The sequence below is a fragment of the Mugil cephalus genome, chromosome 20 (genome assembly GCF_022458985.1).
Source record: "Mugil cephalus isolate CIBA_MC_2020 chromosome 20, CIBA_Mcephalus_1.1, whole genome shotgun sequence".
NCBI classification, from domain to species: domain Eukaryota; kingdom Metazoa; phylum Chordata; class Actinopteri; order Mugiliformes; family Mugilidae; genus Mugil; species Mugil cephalus.
The window spans coordinates 2,450,167-2,466,061 of NC_061789.1; the positions used below are offsets into that span (position 1 = coordinate 2,450,167).

A 15,895-nucleotide genomic window follows, 5' to 3' on the forward strand; every position below is an offset into this window, starting at 1 on the left:
GTATACAAACCTGTTGGGTCTGTTTTAGGCAACTATAACCCCCCCAGCACCCTTTGGTTTAAGAGCTCAGATGAAATTTACGCTGCGAAAGAAACGTCAACTTCTTCAAATATAAACGCCGTTTCAAAAGACAGCAGATGAAGGAACTGTCTTTTGTTATATAAATGATTCCTTTGTGACAAACATAGATTATTTCTCTAATCTACATTAAAGATTTGTTTAGGGAGAGGGGGATTATAATGATTCAGTGTTTTATGGGGTTTTTTTTTGCATTCGTTTTTTATAATCCTCAGCAGGAAACATTTTTAGCCTAAATATTTTTCTGTAAAGCTGGAAACAGAAGCCTGTTTGTTTCCGAACGTGTGGAACTGCGCAGACAGCTGAGCGAACGGGAAAACGTCTCCTCATCTTTGCCTGAATTGAGATCAATAAATGTGTCCTCATTACGAGTTCACCAACAGTGATTAAATTATTTCCCTTCATAAACAACAATCTGTCAAAATTTTAAGATTTTTCTTTTTTTTAAATGAAGGGTGGGTGTCACAAAACTAAAACCACATGCATCCTGCGTCAATAGATGCAAAGTTTCTCTGTCAGCTTCTCATTATGTCACAATATTTACTCTGCAGTTTCTCGTTATTCATCATTTTGTAAGTTACTTGCTGTCTTGCTTCTCATTCTTTTACAATAACAACTCATTTGTGGATTTGATCATAATTGCGAGAACATGTTATCATCATTGTAGGATATTCTGAGAAATAAAGTATTATACGACTTACTGTTGGCAGCAAGATCGTGCTTTTTTTTTCTTTTTTTTTTTGAGTTCCTAGATTCCCATTTAACAAAGAAATGATTGAAAAACTGTGTCAGAAAATAAAATCCAAAATAACATGATTGAAATCTCATCTTGACTGCCCCATGGTATTATCTGAACATTCTTTTCACAGAGATCTGTCCTTAGCCACTTTAGAGACGCAGAGGCAGGAAGACCAAGAGAGAGAAAGGAAACAGATATTCTCCTTCAAATCCGCAGCGTTCAAGCAGAGCGTATGGCAAGTCCACAACCTAAACTCCTCTGCCAAGAGTCTGGTTAAAAGCTTAGCCTTTGTTTGTCTTTGTGCGGCTGCTATCAGGTTAGAAAGCTCTTGCTTCATGTTAACACAACTGCATAAATCGCTACAACTCTTTTATGCAAGTCGGCGCGTCGAGGAGGGCGTGTGATGAAAGTGGAACATTTAAATTCTAATACGATTTGGAGCGAAAGAAAAGACCAATTTGCTGCATGAACGTAAAATTGCCAGTAACATAAAATCATAAAGAGGCGTATTGTGTTGAAATGAGACAAAGCTAATGGATGCGTCTGGATGTAAAATTGCTCGTTTATGCCAGAAGGATTACTCCCGGTGAGCATCAGACAGTTTTTCTTTTTTGTGTGTGTTTAGTGTACAGTTGCAATCAAGATGATGCGCCTTGCTTTACCTGCAGACGGTCTGGTGATGTGTTAAACAGTCTGAGGAAGTCGAGTAAATGCGTATGCAGTCTTTCAAGGCTTGACATCACTCATGATGTAAATTCACATACTGCAGCTTCACATGCAACAGGTTAAGTTCATGGCTAATATCAAGGGTGTCCTGTAAGATGCTCTGCATCATATGAAATGCCAAAAAAACCCAAAATGGATGGTGATAACACACGATATGTGTCCCACAATCTCATCACTTCATAAAACGGGCTCAGGAGCTCTAAAAAACAGTTTTATGGTGTAGCCACGAGGTTTTTCAGGAATTTAGTCCTCGTTTCTTGTTTAATATTCTCCGTACACTCGTGTTCCGGCTTTCATCAAATCATTCTACAGAGTTTTAAATCTGTATCACAGCTGGAGCTTATTTGTTTCTCTTTTTTAAACAGCCTGGTAGCTTTGCATATTTCTGTGTAGTGCTGAAACAACAGTTTTCAACCATAAAATGTGCGCGATACATAAAAAGTTTGCAAATCTGAAAGATGACGTTGCACATTTTAAATCGATTTCCTCGCCGTCTTGTGAATGTAATTTATAAAACTTCTTGTAAACATTTAATGTGTGAACCCTTAGGTACTGTGCTCAGCAGGATATTTTTTTAATGCAACCGCACAGGAAAGTCAGAAGCACCTCTGGCCAATATGGGAGGCTGACTTGTGCCCTTAATATATCTCATGTCAGCAGTCCTTGACCAGAACCAAGACAGACTGAACACTGGAACACATGCACTCACATCCACAAAGACATTCCTCTTGAGGTGCAGCTTGACAGGTTTCTTCATGAATCAGTCACGACTGCTTCCACACAGAAAACACACACACACACACACGAAGGTACTCTAACGAGCACTGGAAATGTGAGGTCTATACCAATTTCTGATATAAATTTTTAAAAATCTCCTCTTGCGCCTGAAGCTTTGCAGCGTGGAGCCTGGGTGGAAGATTTTGCCCGGCAGTGCTAAGGGCACATGCACCTGGAAGGAAAGACAGAAAGACAGATGGGAAGCATTTGTTAGCAGCTCAGTCTCAATCTGTCTGCACTTCCAAGACTGTCTCTCTGGTAAAGCAGATTTAATCTACGAGCCCCTTACTTCCAATTTAGAGCTAAATGCAATGGATTCTTTTGAGTGTACACCTCAGGACACCCTCACAAGGGCCATGTCCATTCTCTGATGAGTCACAACTGTTTTGGAAGCACACAATATTAGGAGCGTGGTCATAATGTTATGCGTGATCGGTGCATGTCATGGTGGTTTTACCTTAAATGTTAATGTTTTATTTAAATTTCCACTATGGGACTGTGAAACCTGCAGGAATAAATAAGGCTGAAGGTTCGTTTTCATGCCTGACTCAGCCTTTGGCATCATTATCTAACCACGAGCGACACATTCGCCAGATGCACGCTCCCCTCTTACACTTTAGCTCACATTGCCCACCTGCCCTCCCATCAGCTTAGAGACAGCACGTTGGTTCCCGACTCACCTTCTCGTTCAAATTGTCAAACTCCAGTCTGAGTTAGCAGCCTTGGCTTTCTTGCCTTGCAGGGTGTTTATTAATCCTTTAACACTCAGCGGCTTCAAACACAGGCTGAGTGAAAATTCCCAGCACGAAGCCGCACGACTCAAAGGCACAAAACATTTTAGGATGCCAATACCGCAGTAATGATAGCTCCAGACTTTGCAATAAAAGTGTGCGACTGCAGTTTCGGCATGTTTCTGTCATCTGTAGGGACAACATCTTATTAAATCATGATGTGCTGCACCAAGTTTTTACTTTAAGAGCCCAGTGAACCCAGTTTTGAGGTAAGAAATTAATGCGATGAGCAAAAGAACATGCGTCAAATGTGCAAGTAAACAATAAAAGTAAATTAAATGAACATTTCATGATGCCATCGTAAACACATTAATTTTCCGTTGTCACTTTTCCCTCTGTCGAAGCACACATGGGAATCTTCCGCACAGCCTGTGAATTATAGCACACGGTAAAAAATACATGTACTGAATGCTTCAAAGACATGATTCACACATGAACCGGCCTCGCGTCCTCACATAAATCACACAGCATGAGGCTGTGATAATTGGCTGTTTGCATAATCGAATTACAAATGGGAATTGTCCATATGAGCGCGACGCAACCGACTGATCTCCCTATTTATTCCTGTTTAAAGACTGTATTCCGCACTACTTGCCTGTTGACTGTATGATAAATTTGTATGCGGCAAAGTGCTGGGAAGGATTTCAAGCATAATTAGGCGTCTTTTCATTGCTCTTTCAACCACCGAGGAGAAATTACATGGTCGCATCGCGAGCTCGCGTATCTCTCATCATCAACGCGCTGTGTGCTGCTAATTAAGAGATGTTTGCGCGTTAAGATGCAGACGGAGAGGTCAAGGCTTGCTCATGCTCAGGAGATGATTTGTGGGAAATTAGAGGACGGAGAGGTCCAAAACATAAACCTTACATATATGCAGTGTATTTATAGATACGTATGATTAGTCATAATTAGGACGTTGACAACATTAGCATTAAAGCCTGCAGACAAATTACGGTAGAAATATCAACTTATTGGAGCAAAGATCTTATGATATCACTGTATTCATGTAATAGTGAATAGGAGTTGAGTGTATTTTCTAATCATTAACTCCAAGTTTATAATATCAGCTGACATATCCCCCATGCACACAGTATGACTAACCAGCTTATATTTATTCATTATTTTGCAATATATAAATAATTTATATTGAAAACATTCCTCTCATTATTCCACCTCCGACCCTTAAATCTGAGAACATGCTGCACGTCTTTTCTGCTTTGCCAAACCGATCGTTCAAATGGTAAAGGCCGTTTAAGTCAGTCGTAGTCATGCAAAGTGAATGGAGATTTGATTTTCCGGCTTTAACTATGAGATACCAGATACCAGTTTTTTGGGGATCTTTTTACAGCGTCAAAACGCTGTGCAGTTAGTGTGAGGGGTGAGGTCAGGGGCCATCCTTCATCCAGGTTTCCCACATGTCATCCTTTACCGTCAAACTTGCGTTCATATGTTCTTCTGAATCCAATATCTCTTTAAAACTGGCTGGAACATTCAATCAGACTCAGTAATGAGCAGCTTCTAATTTGGTATTAAAAGGGCAAAGGTCACAACTCACATTGTGACCGTAGTCACTCAGGAACGCCTCATCTGGTTTTCTACAAACATGGAAAAAGTGATTTGTGATGTTTCAGCTGTTGAAGGTCAGAGACAACATTTCTATCCAGAAACCCTTTGTGCAGTTTTTTTTATACCAGTATAGACTTGAGTGGTTGTCGGGAACGTACAATGGGGAGGCGGTGATGTAAGTGTCTTATGCATTTCACATTTCATCTCTGTTCGCTGATTAAATGCTAAGTACAAAGAAGAGAATAACTTACGTGCGAGACGTAGCCACCCACAGATGTGAGATTCTATAACCCATTTGTGTAACCCACCCATGATCGGGTGTGAGGGTTATAAAAGTGCTGACTGCACTCAGCTATGAGTAAGGCTTTTATTTTGTGTGTGTGTGTGTGTGACTGATTCATATCCAACTTTCTCATTGTATCAGCAGCTGCTTCTCTTTGATGTGATTGTGAGTGGGTGAGGGAGAGAAAGACCGAAGAGGAGAGGAAACGCAGATAGAGATAAGATGATGCGAACGCCTGCACACGCAGAAAAATCAGAAAAATTGGAAAAAAAATAATCGGGAGCTCGCTTTGAGTTCCGCGGCGACTGTTCTCATCCGGCCGGAGACTGAAATGATCAAAACACTTTTGATTTATCTCAGTATTGATGTGTTTTTGTGTTTGCTTCATTTGGCTTTTTAAAAAAAAAAAAAAAAAAAAAAAAAAAAACGCTGGAAGCTGAGAGAGTAGTCAGACAGAGCGTCCATTCATTATTTAGAATACCATTGAGACTAGAGCAAAAACACAAACTGCATCGCCTGGTGAGGAAATTGACTGTGATTTTCCTTTCTCTTTGTCTGTGGATAATAAAATCCAGAGACGTTCATGCTGAACCACATGAATCAGTGCTTGGTCTCACGCTAACCCATACCTACTTCAATAAAGTTGTCTATTGTGAATACAAATACAAAGCTACTGGGTTCACATCCAAGGTGGTGTTGCCATAAAATGAAATGAGGTCCAAACCTTTCAATGAGGACAATGGTGGCCATGTTGGAAGCTGTCACTACGATGTCAATAGGTAAATTAACAGCGCGCTAACCAGACGTCATCAAATTGTGACGGTCAGTTGATTGAAGGTTGCGTTCAACTAAACCAACATCTCCCACCAACTCCTCTTGATTTTTTGTGCAGAAGCAGTACGCCACAGAACATGGCACCACCTGGACTACATTCAAAGGCACCGAGAAATGAGACATCCATTGAAAGATAGCCAAACATTGTGGTCCAAAAAAAAAAACAAAAATCCTTTTCTTTCGCCATTTGGCAGGACAGAGTCCTCCCATGGTCGTGCTCTGACGTGCACGGATTTGCTCAGTAAATATAGTGAGAAAAGTCTGAACAGATTTCTTGCGCACAGCTGGCATTTGCTGCTCCTTTAAACATTAAGCGAAATCCGGCCCTCTAGGGTAGAGAGCCTCACAGTCTGACCCGAGGGTGTCTCACGAGGGTTAGGGCTTGCAAAATGGAAAGGATTTGCTACATGTAGGCTAAGGTTATTCTGCATGTCATTGATAAGGAAACAGCCAAAGTATACTACACGAGTACACGAACGCGCTTTGAAAAGCGATATTAGTTTTAAATCATGGCCACAAGCAGAAGTTCATTTTTAAATCATCAGCCTCTACAGGTCCAACTTTCATGATATTTTCCCAGGGAACTGACTGACAAGACACGTCAGTAACATTTGTGAAAGTCAAGTTAGGTGTAATACACAAATCGGGATACAACCTGATAATTAATGAAGTATTGATGAGGAGATCCTAAACAGTTCAGATTGTGTGGAAGTGATAGTGATGAGTTACGAAAAAAAAGTTACTAAAAAAAAAAAAGTGGCTGTTGATTGGTTGTAGGACTGTTCAATTGCATGCAGATGTATTATTTTCTCTGTATCAGTTCAAACATGGAACGTAATGAAATCACTGGCATGTTATCAGACTCTTATTGTGATCAGACTTGAGTCTGCATACCCCAGGCTAGAGTTAATATATATTTCCAGTCCCCTTGTAACTTCTCATTATCTGCTGCACAGCCTTTGATTCGTAGTTGCCGAGGAAGCGCTCATTACGATCAGTCACATACAAATGAACATCTGTTAGATTGAAACAAAGATACAGAGAAGGAGTCGAGGAATCAAAGTTACTAATGTAACTTGGGTTCTATGAAATAAGGATCACAGACAACATAAGCAACGGTACTCCGGTTTCCCCATCACCAGACATGCTCGTTAGGTTCATTGTCTGTCACTGTGATGGACTGGCGACTTGTCCAGATTGTACCCCCCGAGTTTCCAAGAGGAGAATATATTATTTATGTGCAGTCAGCATAAGGCCAGTAAGGCGGCATCCATATCTCAGTGTCTTCGCTTCTTTCAAGGATCTTCGACAAAATCCACCAGTGGTGACCTGTGTTGGCAAATTAGCTGGCATCATTTTGATTAAAATATGTATTAGGTCTCTTTGTTTACTCCAAAGCCTTTATGCCAATGCTGTGATGTGGGCTGAGCTTTAATCGAAGGACTTACAACACATTTCTGTGTTAGCTTTGATCCCATTTCATGAGCTGAGCCACCCATAGTTCAGCTTATGTAGCATGTACATAGCAGGGGGAGGAGGTGGGGAGGTTTGACTAATTGCCAAACTTGTGCTCCTCATGTGTCCCTCAGTAGCTACTGCTCACACTGTTTTGTGGGTAGTTTTGTTTCCCCCTTCAAATCCGGTCCAGCAGTCAGCTTGAAAACCTCGGCTGTTTGAGTGTCTGCTACACAAGTGTTTGTTTTAGTGTCTGCGGGGCGCGTGCAAAACATGCTCCGCGACTGTACTCGCGTCACTTGCGAGAATATCTTGCTGTGAGTGAGAGCTGATAGGATGTGTTGTTCTCGGTGTGTTTTACCCTCGCGCCATGCGCTCTTGTCGTCTCTCCTGTGCACATGCATTTCTTACTGTGCCCCGTAATGACCATGTGCAGCCATGCATTCAAGTCAAGAAAAAGGAGGAGCGGCATCGGTTATATTGCTAAAAAAATGAGATGTCACGCTCAGCTGACTTTGGGGCAGCCAGCCGGGCTCTCCTTAACTGATTAAGATTGTCCTTGTGTGTCGCGGGCGCCTGTGTGTGTGTGTGCGTGTGTGTGTGTGCGTGGGAATGGGCGATAACGCTGGAGGGATAGAGAGAGAAGGACGGAAAGCGACAGATAAAGAGAGACGGTGGAGAGAAGGCTGGAGACAGGACGGAGATGGATAGAGAGAGGGAGGCCGGGACCGTGGGTGTCACTTTCTCTGACAGTTATTTGCACAAATTGTTCATGGATGGGAATTGTGTTGTGTACTGATGGCTGGGGGTGTGTTGTGACAGGTGTTCTGCTCTGTGACTGAAACAGAAAATAGGTAGCATCTCATTATATACAGCGTAGTAGCACTCACAGGCCGAGCCATCTGCCGCCTTGTACCCTTCTGATGCATCATCAGCCATTATTGTCATCATTATTGTTATAGTGCAATAGATAGATAGATAGATAGATAGATAGATAGATAGATAGATAGATAGATAGATAGATAGATAGATAGATGTCAGGGGTCCATTATGCATTTCCTCACGGTCTTGATGCAGAGAAACATCCTCTCTCCACCTGTTCTGTCTCTTATTCACACTGTCTGAGTGTCGTCTCAACTCAGGTCTAATCATCTACGTTGCCACTGTCCTGCCTTTCAAGGTTGTCGTTTTTTTTTCTGAAATCCTTCAGCTCTGCGAGATGCATCATTTACAGGTAGATTTTGCATTCTTCGGTACAGTATGTTGGGTTATTTCTTTCCGTTTCAACTCCAAATATGCTGGATGTCACTGGCACCATTCTCATTTATATCAAACTCCATTTATCAATATGAACAAACGACGATGAGCAAATGGCTTGTAAATTAGATTAAGTCGAGACAATGCACAGCGGTTTAAACGCGTGTGAATTAGAAATGCAAATCTGTCGATGCTGTGATGAGTCACTTTAATGCGGTGTAAAAGCTCTTAAGCGGCACTGTGTATGATTGGTTGAGGAGAGGAGTTACAGCTCTTCATCTATCAGCTCACTCTGGCTGCTCTACCTTGTTTCAACCCCCACGATGTTTCAACTCATCCACCCCAGTGATCCAGTGATCGCAATCTTGACTAAAAGATGCATTTTTGATGAATGGATGATTTATCTCCCAACCCATCAGCTATCAGATGGCCGTGATGATTTTGCACTCTGCGTTCATATCTGTGTGTGGAGATTGGATTAACGAGAAATTCATACAATATTTTCCCCAGAACGTCTCCACAGAAAGTTCCTTACGGTGCAGATATGTAACCGAGCCTCAGCTACACATCACTGTAAATGGCAGCCTCGAATAAACCCCTCGACTCTGCGTTGTGTTAGTAACGATGGTCTTTGTTCCCACAGCATTTTCTCACACACTGCTCTCACAAACTGGCAACGTAAAATGGTTAAATCATATATAAAAGGAAAAATATGTTTCTGAATAGGACACAATAAACACATGCTCCTGGATCATACACAGCACTATACAACATACAGCAATTTACATTAGCACAGTAGCTCAGTCGTTAGCTTACATCAAGGTGCATTATGTTGCTCTCACAAACAGACTGTAAAACTGTAAAATGACTAGAGCTTATTACTAGAGGGGGCGCTACTGAGCCAATCTACAGTGTATATGTGTTGCCACATGCAAGAGGAATCTTATAATCTTATAAACTTTATAAACACCGTTACACATATCAGAGGCTCTGTCACGGTTCATTTTTACTCATTCAGTGACGTTTGACCCTTTCTTTTTTATCTATTTGCTTCTATTTCAGCTCAAGGCTCACTTCTGTCTCCCACAGCCCCGAGAGAACCGGTGACGACTTGCCGAAAAATCCAAGAAGAGCAAGTAATTTGGGCGACCATCGCCTGACCACTTCTGGAAAAACCTTTCCTGACCGGAAAATCTCCATAAAGGATACACGCCGGGAAGGAAAAGAAGAGTCTTTTTTGTGTTAAACACAACTGAGAAGTTCAGAGGAGAAAAAAAAAGACAGGAAACAGGTAAGATGTTCTTTGTTGTCAATGAAATCTGTTTTCAGAACCAATGTTGGTAAAGATCTGAAGCCACGGAACAAACAGGCTGGCCGTCTAGAGCTTTACACCAACATGTATTGCGTGTTTTGCACGTGTTTCAAGACTGTTACTTAACACAAATGTATGTGCAGTGTGTGTGACACAGTTTAGCATCGGGGTGAAAGCACTCATTAGTGCCCTCGAAACCATACATTACGCCATCTTCCTGGCTTTTATTGCACTTATTTTATTGACAACACTGTCATTAGTGCTGACAGTACTTCACTTACCACAGCTATTACGTGCTGTGTGTGTCAGGCAGAGATAAAGTAAAAAAAAAAAAAAAAGAAGAAGAAGAAGACGTAATTGTTGTAATTATTCCTTCTCTGATCTCTTTTCCCACCTACTTGTGCCGGCGCTGAGGAAAAATCTCGCTACTCCGAGGGGAACATAATGCAGAATACCCCGACTCATCTGCCTCTGTATTCATAAAATGAAGTTTCAGCACCATTTTATTTTTGCTCGTATGTCATTAGGTTAATTGCTATTGTCAGGAGGAGACACGTTGTTCCTGACAAAGGCCCCAAAAAAAAAAAAAAAAAAAGAGGTTGCACATCTAATCATTACGAAAAGAAAATGATTTTGCAAGTGAAGTCTACAAATGAGCTGACAGATATTGGACGTGTGCACCCTTGATGAAAATTGAAGTTTTGGATTTATTTAAAAAAAGAGTTCAATAGATATAAAGCAATTTAATCAATTTTTAAAGCGGAACCTTTGTCCACATCACACTTTTTTGGGGGGGGGGGGGGGGCTGCTTTTACAATGTCTTCTCTCTTGAGTCAGTGAGAAATTGGAGCGGGGCCGTGTTTACTTCAGAGGCGATATAAATACAAACCCCTCAGTTCTGCCTGTCTGATGCCTGACGTCTGCACCCCGGAAGCATCCGCAAAATAAAAGCTTGAGGTCTGATCGTTCCTTAATAGACACTTGCTGGACTTATGTTTGGTTTTGGCTCTTCTCCGAGCGACTGACGGATCTTTAATGATTCCAGATAATCGGTGATTATTTCCACTGCTGTTCGGCTGTTTTTCGGAGCTGAGAGGGAGCCATTAGTTTTTCTGTTAGAAGCTGTGGCTGCAACCGGGTTGTCGTAAGTGGCTGTGCTTCATGGTTGTGTTGATTGAGTCTGTAAGATGCTGTCGCTACCGTTGCCTCAATCCAGTCTTTCAAACTCTGGCTTTTGTCACTTTGCGAACCTGAGACTTTCAATTATTTAACACGGTACCTAGCCTACTGTCTTTGCTATTAACTACTTGGTCGGCTCTGCCACCAATTATGCAGTCACACGTCTTCCATCTCCAACTGTCTATATGTTTATGGGTAGACGACGCGTGTCTGAAAGCTGAGGTTTTATCCAAAAGGGATCCGTTAACTGATGCAAATTAGCGCTGTTGCATCGGAGCGACGGACCTATAGGCTCATTTGTCCAGTAGGGAATCATCAGAGTGGAAAGTTATTGTAATTAGAGGGCCAGCTGCACAGTGCAAGTTGTTTTAAGCTATTCCGTGGTGGGTGGGACCAACAAGCCTTCCAGTTCCCCAGTGAAGGGAAGTCTCAGTTTATTGGTTTTTAATTTTTATTGTTGCCCCAAAATCTAGTTTCTACTATAGCTGATGCTAACTGCTTTTGTAAATTTGCTCCTTTCTGGAATATTAGACTGAAGTTAAACCATTTTTTTGTGTGTGTGGTTTGTTTGCTATAAATATAGAGATGTTACTTAAATAGAATAGGTAGCTCTAAGTTGGTCAATGTGCCTGGAGCTGATTGTCTCTACATTGTCTTTCTGAATGATCTGCATTCTCTGTTGTGCAGTTAGTTTAGATAAACGAGGTAAATATTCTTTGTTCAGCCTCACCTGAACTTCAGTTTAAGATGGGCACCTGGATTCCAGTCCAGTTGCTCTGGGCTGTTTACAGAAGGCTCACGGGGGACCTGGGCGCTGTCTTTGCTTGTTGAACCATCGTTTTGCTTTGTTCCTGTCCATCCCGCATCTGGGAATCTGAATCTTTGTATTGACCTCCGGCAACTCGTGGAGATTTCAGCAGATGAAAGTATAGTTTTATGCCGCTACTCTACAGGAACACAGACAGGCATCAGCACCTGAGGGTAATGTCTCATTTGTTTGTTTGTCCAGCTTTGGAAGAGCGCTTCATTAATATGTTCTGACTCAATGCATGCCTGTTTCCTCTTATCTACCTCTGGCAGAAATACATCCTTCCAAACTAAGTTACACTGTAATAGATTAATGTATGACTTTTGTTTCTACTGACCGATCATTTAGTTTTGTTCTATTCCTGCAGATGTGGTCATGCTACATTTTAATGCCTGAATAGTGGCAATGTGATTCACTCAATTCCCATCTCTTTGTAGACAATTGGTCGCTAGGGGACATCCCAGGCTGTGGTAATCTTTTTGTGAAAAGCAGAAAATGTCAATATTGCTCGAGTATGGTTGTGGGGAGCTCCTCTTGTCGTCGCCGCTCTCTAATGGAAAGAAAGTGCAGACCCCTTCAGCCCATCTGGGATCTCAGTAGAAACCAAAGTCACGGGTGGTATTTTTATAGCAGTAAACGTTTTGGGGATCTTGGTGTCCACCTGCTCTGCTTCTCCAAAGGTTTTTGCTCATATCATTGCCGCAATTTGCTGAACTTCATTACATTTTCATTGTCACCAAGTCATCTATAGTCACTTTATGTGTGTCACTTGCCTGCAGTAATAATTAACCACAGCCGAGAATGCAGGCGCAGGTCACTCAAACAGTGGAGCTTTAATTGCGCATGTTGTTATTCCCCTTTGCCTTGCAGTGTACGTTCCTAAAATACAATCTGCGCGCACGGCGACCCCAGTTCCTCAATGTCAGACATGATTTCCAGCAAAGACTGTTAGCGGTGCACAATCGCTTCAGCATACCCTTTCAGTCTCTGTGGGCATGACTGCGGCGTCCTCGCACGCACCACCAGTCACTGTGAGCTGCAGCCTCATCACGGGGAAGCCCTTGAGTCAAAGCAGCATCTCATTCTCCCTTATTTAAAAAAAAAATTAAAAAAAATGCAGGAACAGCTTCAATCTGAGCGTCAATCAAATGAAGTTGAGGATATATTGTTCACGACGTGCGAGACACTACCGGTGTCTGCGCTACCTTAGCTTTTAAGAGAAAGCAGCGCTCACTTGCTAAAAGGCAAATGTGCCAGATGTGCTCTAGCATAACTAAAGAGCACAGTCATTAAAAAGGGAAAAAGGAAAAACCCAGAGCCGACCCTGGGCTTTTTCATTTTGGTAATTATCCACATCAGGATGGTGACATCATGAAAGCCACGCCCACAAAGGTAGACCCAGAAAAATGGATCTATGGCTGCAAAGGCTAAATGAAGAAAACAAACGTTAGCCCTCTCATTTCTTCATGCCTCGCTCATGCATGCCTCCTACAGAATCAGCTGACCTGCTTAATCAGTAACCCTGTGAAAATGTATATGGTTGGCCACACAGTCACAGCTGCCAGTGATACGATATGAGTAAATTCCTCTTCGTGCTCAAGGGTTTCGTTATGCGCTGGGCCCTGAGGACGACACTGTTATTTAGGCAGCAGCAGTCAGTGTAGGAGCAGAATAGCCCTTAGGGGGTCCTTACGGAGCTCTTTGAATTTGACAGGTGAACTAATAAAAAATTCTGATGCATTCAGGGACACAACAGGGCAGCAGAACACTGAGTTCTTAAACCAACAGCACTGGGTGGAAGCTCACTTAACAGTGTTTTCCCAGGATACACGGACAGGCATCATTGTCTTTCCTTTATATTTAATGAACTAATTATCTAGCAGGAAAAAAACTGGCCCCATTTGCATACAAATGATCTATTTAGAGGGAGAGTTTTACTCACAATGCCGGGAGACTGGGCTGCATTTGTGATTTGTGGTGCACAGGTTAAAAACATTATTTCAAGGTTGTGATACCGTGGTTTCAAAGACAAACACTCGTACATTGATTATGGTATATACGGGACTAGGGATGGGTACCATAGTGGCACTGGGGCTGACTCTAACAGTAGTAACCAGACTGTAAAAGAAACACAGATTTCGGTGCCACTGAATTTTTAATTACCGCCCCGTTAAATGTGCCAACGCTACACGTGACATCACGTGAGTTTTTCACCTGCTTGTATGGAAGTGAACTGATTCGCTGCTGTACTTCACCTCATGCACACTCGGCAACCTGCAACAAGTGTTCGAAGGCGATGCAACACCTTGAATTTGATTAAACATCTGAAGACACAGAAAAGCATTTAAAAGAAAAGAAAACAAAAAAAAAAACTCTTAGTCTTAGTCTTAGTTGTAGTTATATGATTTAAATACGGTAATATTCAATTTGCACGTTACAACCTGCTTTTGGACAAACTTTGTATGTTTTCCGTTCTTTAAACGACGCGTTGGCACCGATATCAGATAAAATCTTAAAGATACATATCACTGTACGCGACAAAGTGCAGTGAGACAAATGCTGAGATGCAGAATACCTTCACATGTTATGTTCTTATTACTCATATATCTGTATCTATATGTGACTGGAACACCTTTTGTGCACCTGTAATATTGCAGTCTTCCATTTGCATGTCTTTAATGAGACAAATATGTTTCTACAAACCGTGCAAGAAACGGAAAAGAGTTTTAAACGTCTGTTTTTAAATGTCAGCCTGTTCATCTGTTGAAGGTACAAACGTTTTGTTGCTGTTTTCTGTACAGATGGAAAGGGCCTGGTAAGGAGACTTGCAGGTTACAGCACTAATACTATATCACTGTGTCAGCTTGAAATCCATTTTGTGACAGTGGGGAACTCGAAGAGACATGATGTGGAATTGTAAAAGGTTTATCCAAATATCTAGCATGCAGCGGTGGAGATGCCCGAGCTATTTGAACAAATAGCTTGAACAAACAGCTATTTGAACAAATTTAACATTTGTGTCCTCTTGTGTTTTCTCTCAGATTACTTCCTGCACTTACTAAGCATGACGGCAGTTGCCTCGTGTGCAGAAATATCCTGTTGCGATTACCAGCAATGTGAATGCCAATGATGACAAGACTGTCTGGAGCTGTTGCACTAGGACACAGTTTAGCATAAACACACGCCATGTATTTATTCTCATTAGAGTTGACCAATGTTATGTTTGCTGAAGGAGATTCAGTTTGTTTTTCAGTGTGTGTGTATTTAATGTGAGTCAGATCCTGATGTTTTAATTTGTATTTATGAACGAAGGAGAAAGTCTTGTCTCATTGTCACGGCTCTAAAGAGTTACGTTGGATTATTGTGGGTGATCTGGCGGCACGCGCTGTCATTGTGATAAGGAGGAACATGTCCAGGATGCAACACAGATGGCTTTGGAAAATATTGCCAGTGGAAAAAAGAGAAAATGACAGAAACACTAAAACACAGAATCTCAACCGTGGCACACAGATTTGATAATGTTTATCCTAGAGGTGAAGTTTGCCTTAGAGCAACGGGCTCATCAAAAACCACCGTCGCAATACAGAAGCGCATGACTGGAATGTATCGGTACGTTGGTCAGGTCAATGTCATTGGCACGTGGTTATTTTATTAGCTTTTTTTTTAACCAGGTCAATCCCGTTGAGATACAATGACCTGTTTTCCAAGGGAAGCCTGGCCAAGGCAGCAGCCTAGGAAAGTTGTGACAATGAGGAACAAACGGCAACTCACACAACAGCAAAAATAAAATACATGCAGCCCTCCAGCTGATGAGTTGATGCAAGAAACATCCCTTACGGCAAACGTCGTTCTCGTAGATATTTTCCTTAAGAACCATGTAGACCTGCCTTATTGCATGTTCGGGAACTTTGTCCAATCCTGTTATATTCATCAAGTAACAACAGGATATGGGAAAAAATGCTAATTGTATAAAGAAGTCAGTGTTTAATGGGAGTAAAAATCTGCAGACCTGCAAGTATTTATGAACAAAAAACTAAGCTTCATGTGTTTGTCATGGCTCTAAAATCAGAATCAGAAAAAAAAGGGAACA

At 41.7% G+C, this 15,895-nt stretch overlaps 1 protein-coding gene across 1 annotated transcript in view; it reads left to right on the forward strand.

Annotated features, from left to right (window-relative positions):
- The window catches only part of LOC124998327 (protein phosphatase 1 regulatory subunit 29), a 66,921-nt gene that overhangs the window by 10,344 nt on the left and 40,682 nt on the right, over nt 1-15,895 (forward strand). Inside the window, exon 2 of the mRNA XM_047572626.1 lies at nt 9,569-9,797. The gene's annotated coding sequence lies outside the window, so the exon portion shown is untranslated. The remainder of the gene's footprint in view (nt 1-9,568; nt 9,798-15,895) is intronic.